Source organism: Camelus ferus, chromosome 5, assembly GCF_009834535.1.
Source record: "Camelus ferus isolate YT-003-E chromosome 5, BCGSAC_Cfer_1.0, whole genome shotgun sequence".
NCBI lineage: Eukaryota > Metazoa > Chordata > Mammalia > Artiodactyla > Camelidae > Camelus > Camelus ferus.
This window is the reverse complement of record NC_045700.1, coordinates 71,406,980-71,413,875: the sequence shown is the minus strand read 5'-3', so window position 1 is coordinate 71,413,875 and position 6,896 is coordinate 71,406,980. Positions and strand designations below refer to the sequence as shown.

General features: G+C 42.5%; 1 long non-coding RNA gene across 4 annotated transcripts in view; it reads right to left on the bottom strand.

Moving 5' to 3' along the window:
• Positions 1-275: 275 nt before the first annotated feature.
• Positions 276-6,896, bottom strand: part of LOC106730288 — a 48,935-nt gene continuing 42,314 nt past the window's right edge. For 3 of the 4 annotated variants that reach the window (XR_004320064.1, XR_004320066.1, XR_004320063.1), the window contains exon 5: positions 276-684. This is a non-coding gene — a long non-coding RNA (uncharacterized LOC106730288). Of the gene's footprint in view, positions 685-3,409; positions 3,686-6,896 lie in introns of those variants that run through there. The other variant, XR_004320065.1, reaches the window with a different exon arrangement.

Genomic DNA, 6,896 nt, shown 5'->3' with positions numbered 1-6,896 from the left:
GTCTTTTCTGTCTATCCTCTAACATTTTGATGGTTAGACAGAGGAAACTAATATGTGTCCAGAAGACTTTGGTCAAAAGGGTTACCAAAACACAAAACTACTGAACACATATTCTATTAGCTCTTTAACATGCGGGACATGGAAATGATACCAGTAATTCAGAACCTCCAGCTGTTAGATGCCTCTGGATTAGTGAAGGTTACACTCTCGAGACAAGCAGACCCTCAACACGTACAATGGCCCCCAAATCAATAGAATTTTATTTCTTGCTCATGTGAAAGCAAAAATAGGTGTCCCCAAAAGGTAAGGGCTATTTTCCAGGCAACATTTGAAATACCAGGCTCCTTCCATCTTCTGGCTCCACCATCTTCATTCAACACTGCATCCCCAAGGATGATACGTTTGTATTGAGCCAAGGCAGAAAGGGAAGAAGAGTGCGAGAAACACTTACACCTATTGGCGAGAACAAGTCATGTGGTCCCATCTTATAGGAAAAGGAGCTAAGAATTGTAGTCCTGGGTATGCAGCCACGACTTTATGACATAGAGGGGAGCATTAATTGGGGTTGACAATTTGTTTGCAGTCTCTGTCACAACGTCACTTACACAACAAGTAACGAGTGTCAACGAGATGCACCCTGGAAGTCATCTTCCTCAGCATTCCTCCAACTTTTTTGATGGTGATCTACAGAATAAAATACAATTTACATCATATTCCAGTATACCACACACAGTGTGTATATGTGTATCTGAAACAAAAGTTACATAAAATAATACTTTTTCCTTTGCTGCATAATGCAGATACTTTCTACTCTTTATTTTTGTTTTGTTAAATCACTAGTTTATCACATAACTTGATTTCTTAGCCTACTAGTGGATTGTGACCCACTAGATCTAGCTCTTCACTTTAGAAATGGCGCATGTGAAGCTCTGAGGAGTTAAATGATATAGCTAAGGTCGCATGTAGTTGGTAGCCACTTTGTACCCCAAACCTGTGTGCACTAGCCCAGGGATTATTTTTTTCAATACTATACATTTTTTAGTTTAAATTCTGGGTATAAGTATCTTTGCTGGAAATTTTGGAGTATATTTGAAGTAGGCAAGTATTGCAAATTATTATTGAATAATATATTCTCTAAATGTACATATTTTTGAAATTGGAAGATGACTGCCTATAGAAATACCAGCCATAGTTGATAAGGGTTTAGGTATTTTTAATATTGAGTAAGTTGAAAACTAATGATTCAACTTTTTCTCTTTTATGCAACTGTCAATACTGAACTCAATTTTCTCTTAAAAAAACATTTAAATTCTAAAAGCTTCTTCAGAAATTCTAAATTTACTTTTAAATCTCTACTCAAAAAAAAAAAAAACAACCCTTCTAAACCCACAGGTACACAAAACTTTAAAGTGATATGTGGGCTTTTTTTTCTGACAATGTTATTTTCAAATTATAGAGTCACTTGGAAAGTTGAACTAAAGAGTAGCATTTGGAGACAGACTAGCACTATCCTCATCAGAAACACAGCTTCTTGATCTTAAAGGAAGAATGATCATTAAGAAGCAAAAACATCTCTGAAATGAACACACCCTCTTTAAATTCAGTTGTATTTTTATTTTTCTTAACATCTATGCAAAGCTTATGATGTTCTTATGATCTCTTGCCAACTCTTTTGATTAACATGATTATGTGGGGGAAGAAATGCTTTTTTGAACACACATCATACATTTTCCTAAAAGAATTGTGCTGTACCGAGTAATTAATGTTATAAATAGCGAATGTTTATTTGTACGAGGAAGCTGCTAGGTGCGGGATCCAGCTGGCTAGGTGAGCGTTTATTCAACGGAGAAATCCACACTGTTGGCACAATCGCGTCGTTATGCTGTATGAGTGGGATGGGAGAGGAGCTGAGAGAGGGAACTGACTTTAGAGGAAGAGATCCCATCATTTTCTCCAAGTTAACAGGAGTTGGCTTATGATCCTGGAATTTGACTCCATTTTCTAGTAGCATCAGTGTGGCCTCAAGTGGACCTGTTCCACGTCCTGACTCTTCTTCTTACTCTGTAGGTGATTCTGGGTGATTTGTTTAACCTCTCAAAATCCTCCATTAATTCTGTAAAATAGGAGTAGCCATGCTATAGGATTTTGAGGATTAAATAAGTGTAAAGTACTTGGGGAAATGTCTGGTATATGGAAAGTGTACAGCAAATGCTATTATTAAATTAAACTTTAGGACCCAAAAAGGAACTTCACAAGTGACTCTGAGGATTTTTTTTTTTTTTAATTACTCATCAGCAGATCCCTTTGGGTTAGAGAAGCATTATTATTCTTATGAAACTCCATGTTTGCTTAGAAAGCCCTCTGTAGATTGAGTTTGGCCCTCTCTAAAATAATGGAAAGGCCCTTTACTGGCATCATGTGGGAAAATAATACTGCAGATTAATATATATTTAGAGAGAAAAAGATGGCATCATCAGCCTGATGTAGCAAGGCACAGGTCACATTCCATAACGCCGTCTGCCGCAAGGAGCCTGCCTGCTGCTCCCTCTGGTCCACCCAGCATCCTTGACAAGAAGCTCTTTAGGGATTTTCTAGATTTCAGCACCATGACCTCAACAGATTCACAATCCCTGATCTGGTGATTTGATGCAGTTAATGGTAAATCTCCTTATGTTGTTAACAAATCCAGAGAACCAAATGACACTAAATAGGTTTCATGTGATCTAGCTTATCTCTCAGGTCATCTTTAAAGGTAGAGAACTAAGACAATTTTCTAGATAATCTACAAGTCAAATCTACAGGTCACCTCTGTCCCGGGGAAGGAAGTCAGGGCTTTCCTCGACATAATTTCCTCGTCTTCATCTGGCTGATGAAATCTAGGGGTTTTTGCTGACCCCTAGGCTATTTAAATCTTTAAGACTTGGGAACTTATGAACTTCAAAAATTATTTTCTATTTAAATGCATTACTTATTTTGAGAGCAGATTTCATCTATTATGCACCAGTATTAAAATATGATCTTTTCTGCCTTGGAGGGAACTTTCTTTTTTACTTTAGGGACAAAATAATTGCAATTCTGTATTTGTTGGTAACTTTCAATTTCTGCATCGTATAACATTAGATTGTCCCCATGAAAATACTTTATTTCAAAGGCAATTTCACAGGAAATGCTGGCTTAACTCTTTGGCAATTACTGCACTATAGCTTTAATGGTTTTGTTCACTGCCACATCCTAGCACCTAGAACTGTGCCCGGCACGCACTTGATACACAATAAATATTAGTTGAATATAATATTAATTCACTAAACCAGTCTTACACATATAATTGTATCCCAAGCCATAGTTTTAAATAAAATTTTCTACCAAATCATACGGAATCAAGATAGAAATACCGATTATGACTCATTAAAATGAGACCATTAGAATATCTTTATTGTCACACATTTTCCTGGAGTCAATAGTATATAATTGAACTGAATAATCAGCCAAACTCCTTTACACAAATAAATTTTTGATTCTTAAAGTTCAAAGTAAAAACCATCAGGCGCTATAAACTCTTTTGATCAACTGAAACTATTCCTCCTCTCCAGGAACTGCTCCAGCGAATAGAATTTTCTTGTTTGCAATTTTCAGCTGGCAGATGAGAAACGCATGAAGCTTTATCCAAATGGAAAACTCAGTCATTCTTGGTAAAGTAGAAGAAAAAAAAAAAAAAAAAACCACTGTCAGCTCGAAGAATTTGTCACTGGGAAGAATATTAAGGTGATGCAACTTATTTCTTTGAGCAGGAAATGACACAGACTGACTAACTTCTAATTTTCACATTTACTGCCCTCTGATCACAATTATCCCTCCTCACCACTCTCTGGTGCTCCTGCAGCACGTAGCCCCCCGCCCCTACACTCACATCCTGGGAGCTTCTAGGGGTTTCTCGGTGAGATTGGGAGGGTAGAAGGATTCTCCCCAACCTGTGACCTCAGCCAGTCCTGCTCAGCCTGGGATTCATGGAGGAGCGGTGATGCTCCTGTGACCCTCCTTCTGGGTTAATTTTCCCCTCACCCCGCTCACTGCCTGCAAGTTACATGGGAAAATGCATCCTGCTGATGGCTGCAGAGGCCCTCCTGGGAGGAAGAGCTGTGTTTACACAATTATGACTGAGATGGATCCCAAACTCTTTATTGTTTTAGTTGTCTGTTTTAAATCACAGAGAGATGATTAGGAAGTACTTTGGAAACCAACCGAAAAAGAGAAGTGATGTGGACTCTTGCATTGGTTCCCAGACTTTGGGGTTTCATGGACCAGTAATATGTCAAAAATAAGTTGCCAACTTTTATTGCCCAAATAAGACTTTCAAACAACAAGACCATGTCTTACTATCCACGATCATCAGGGTCTTCATAAAAGGAGCAACACGACTAACAAAAAAGCAGGAAGAGTGTAATCTTGGAATAAAGGACTATTCTTCCCAAGAAATAATGGCTGGTAGCCTTAAACAACAAAGTGGGAGAAAGAGAGAGAGAGCAGACACAGTCGGGGGCTCCCAAGGTCATCCCAGATCTCCTTGGATTCCTGATTCATTCTTTACCACCCCCAGCCCTCCTGTGCTTTGCTTCCAATAGCTTCCGCCAGCAGCCCTCTTCGGAGGATGGCCCTTGGGCTTCTAGGGTCTCTTTGGGTTCATGTACAGAAAACTAGACGTGCCTGTACATGCCTGACTGGTGCTGGAGTGTGAAAGCCAGCTCCCTTCCTCAGAGGTGGACAACGCAGGGGTGATTTAGGTATGCTTAGGCTGAGGTGGGGCTCCCCCACTGCTGGCTTCCCCCCGACCCTGTCCTGCTTCCCCTGCTCCTTTCCTGCTTTCTCCTGAGAGCCAGTCCTTAATATTTCACTTGCACATAAACCCTCATCTCAGGGTAGCTTCCGGGGAACTTGACCAAAGACACTTGGGTAAACATTTCTTCCCAGATCCATGTCAGTGTGTTCACGGCATTGAGGGAAACCAGAGACTAGACTTGGATGAGAGGGCCCAGGTTCAAGTCCAAGCTTCAGCAGCAACCGGATGCTTGGTTTTGGCCAAGTCCCCCAACCCTCGATTTTCCTGTTCCACCCATGCTACGTGATGGCTGGGGGGAGGATGTGGAATGAGGGTGAAGTTGGGACCAAGTCCACAAATCCAGGTAAGAAACAAAATAGTTTCTTTATCTCCTAGAGCTGATCCAATCTTTCTTCTAAGCCTCTGTCCCACTGTCTAAGGGGGACAACATGAAGTTCCAGCCTAGTCCACAAAGTCTCATCCAATAATTTAACCAGGCTCTCTAGATAAATCAATCTTTATCAGGCAAATGCTATTCTTTCAGATGTCCTATTCCTCTCTGAGGGGATGGAGTCCAGGAGAACAGAAGTAGGGTGTGTTACCTCCTAGTGGCAAGAGAAGGGAGGACCCCAGAGCTGATCATCGAGGCCTCACACCTGTCTGCCTGCTGCCTGGTCGCTTAGCCCATGGCCCCTGGCTGCGGGGCGCCCAGCTGGCACTGGGTGCTGATCTAGGGCTCCGGAATTGGCAGTGACTGCCCTGGCTCAGCCAGCACATAACCCACATCTCTGCTGTGGATACACCCCCAAGTATCTCGCTGGTAGCAGCATCCCCTTAAGTTTGGTTGGGACTTCCATTTGATGGCCACCCTGGATGGCACTCCGTGCAGGTCACTATGTCCCTGTGGTGATGAGTCCCTCTGGCAGGTTCCCCAGCCACACTCTCAGTCCCCATGTGCGCCAACAGACCTTGCAGACCATTCAGATCTCAGCAACGCCACACAAAAACAGAGCAATGCTAGCATGATCTCCCTCCCTGCCCAGCCACACTGTCGTCCCTTTACAGTGACTACAAGGTATGTGCTGCAAGGGAGTGTCCTCCCAGAATCCCAAATAGGAACAGGGGTAAATGTTCTCCTCTTCGGGCTTTCCCCTCATCATATCCAAAATGTCTCACCCTCTGGGGTTTTCTCCAAATAGGAAGGATCAGGACTCATGGTTGATGCCTCTGGTACCTCTGTCTTTCTCATCCCCACAATACCCTGAGGACCAGAAGGAGGAGATTTTTTTTTTTTTCCTTCTTCCAGTTTAGCAGGGTTTAGTCCTGTTATATCAGGGACCACCACATGCAGTCAAACAGAATGTGGACAACGAGCAGGATTTGAAATCCAGCCTGCCCTCTGCTCACTCAGCAGGAGCCCTGGCCCTGGGCTGTGTCTCCTGAGAGCAAGAAGGTCCTTGTTCTAGTTTGCACAAGAGCCACGTAAGGGCTAGCAGCAGCTCCAGCCACATCCATCTCTTCTGAGGTCATTACCCATCCCTTCCCTGGAGCTACCATGGCTGTCAGAGGACGCAGTTTACAGGGGAGAAAAATGACATACATATTGTTTAATATTTTCAAGTCTGACCCACATACCAGATGCCGGCGCACTTTGAGACCAAAGGGGTTTGGGGAGTCAGTTAATCAACAAGTAGCTGTTGTGTTTTGCCATGAAGCAGCACTGAGCCAAGACTGGGGTGAGGCAGGGGGATGTTAGGGAACAGGGAGAGACAGTAGGCAGTTAGGCAGCAGCCAGAGGATTCCAGGGCAGGCCAGCGTCTACGGGAGGGGTGACGCAGTCTGAGTGCTCTTCTCAGAAATCTTTATCAGTCTGGGGCTTTTCTCGATGCTATCTTTATTCCATCCTTTATTTTAAAAAATTGAAGACAAACTCAGCTCCCTGAGGTGGCTACTCTTCATATATGTACCTAGACCAGAAGCTTCCTGGACCTCTTCGTGAGGGAAGCAAACTCTTCCACAGACTTCAACTTGATTTGTTTTTTCTGGTCAGAAAAAACAAAACCTCAAATCTGATTATTAAAGT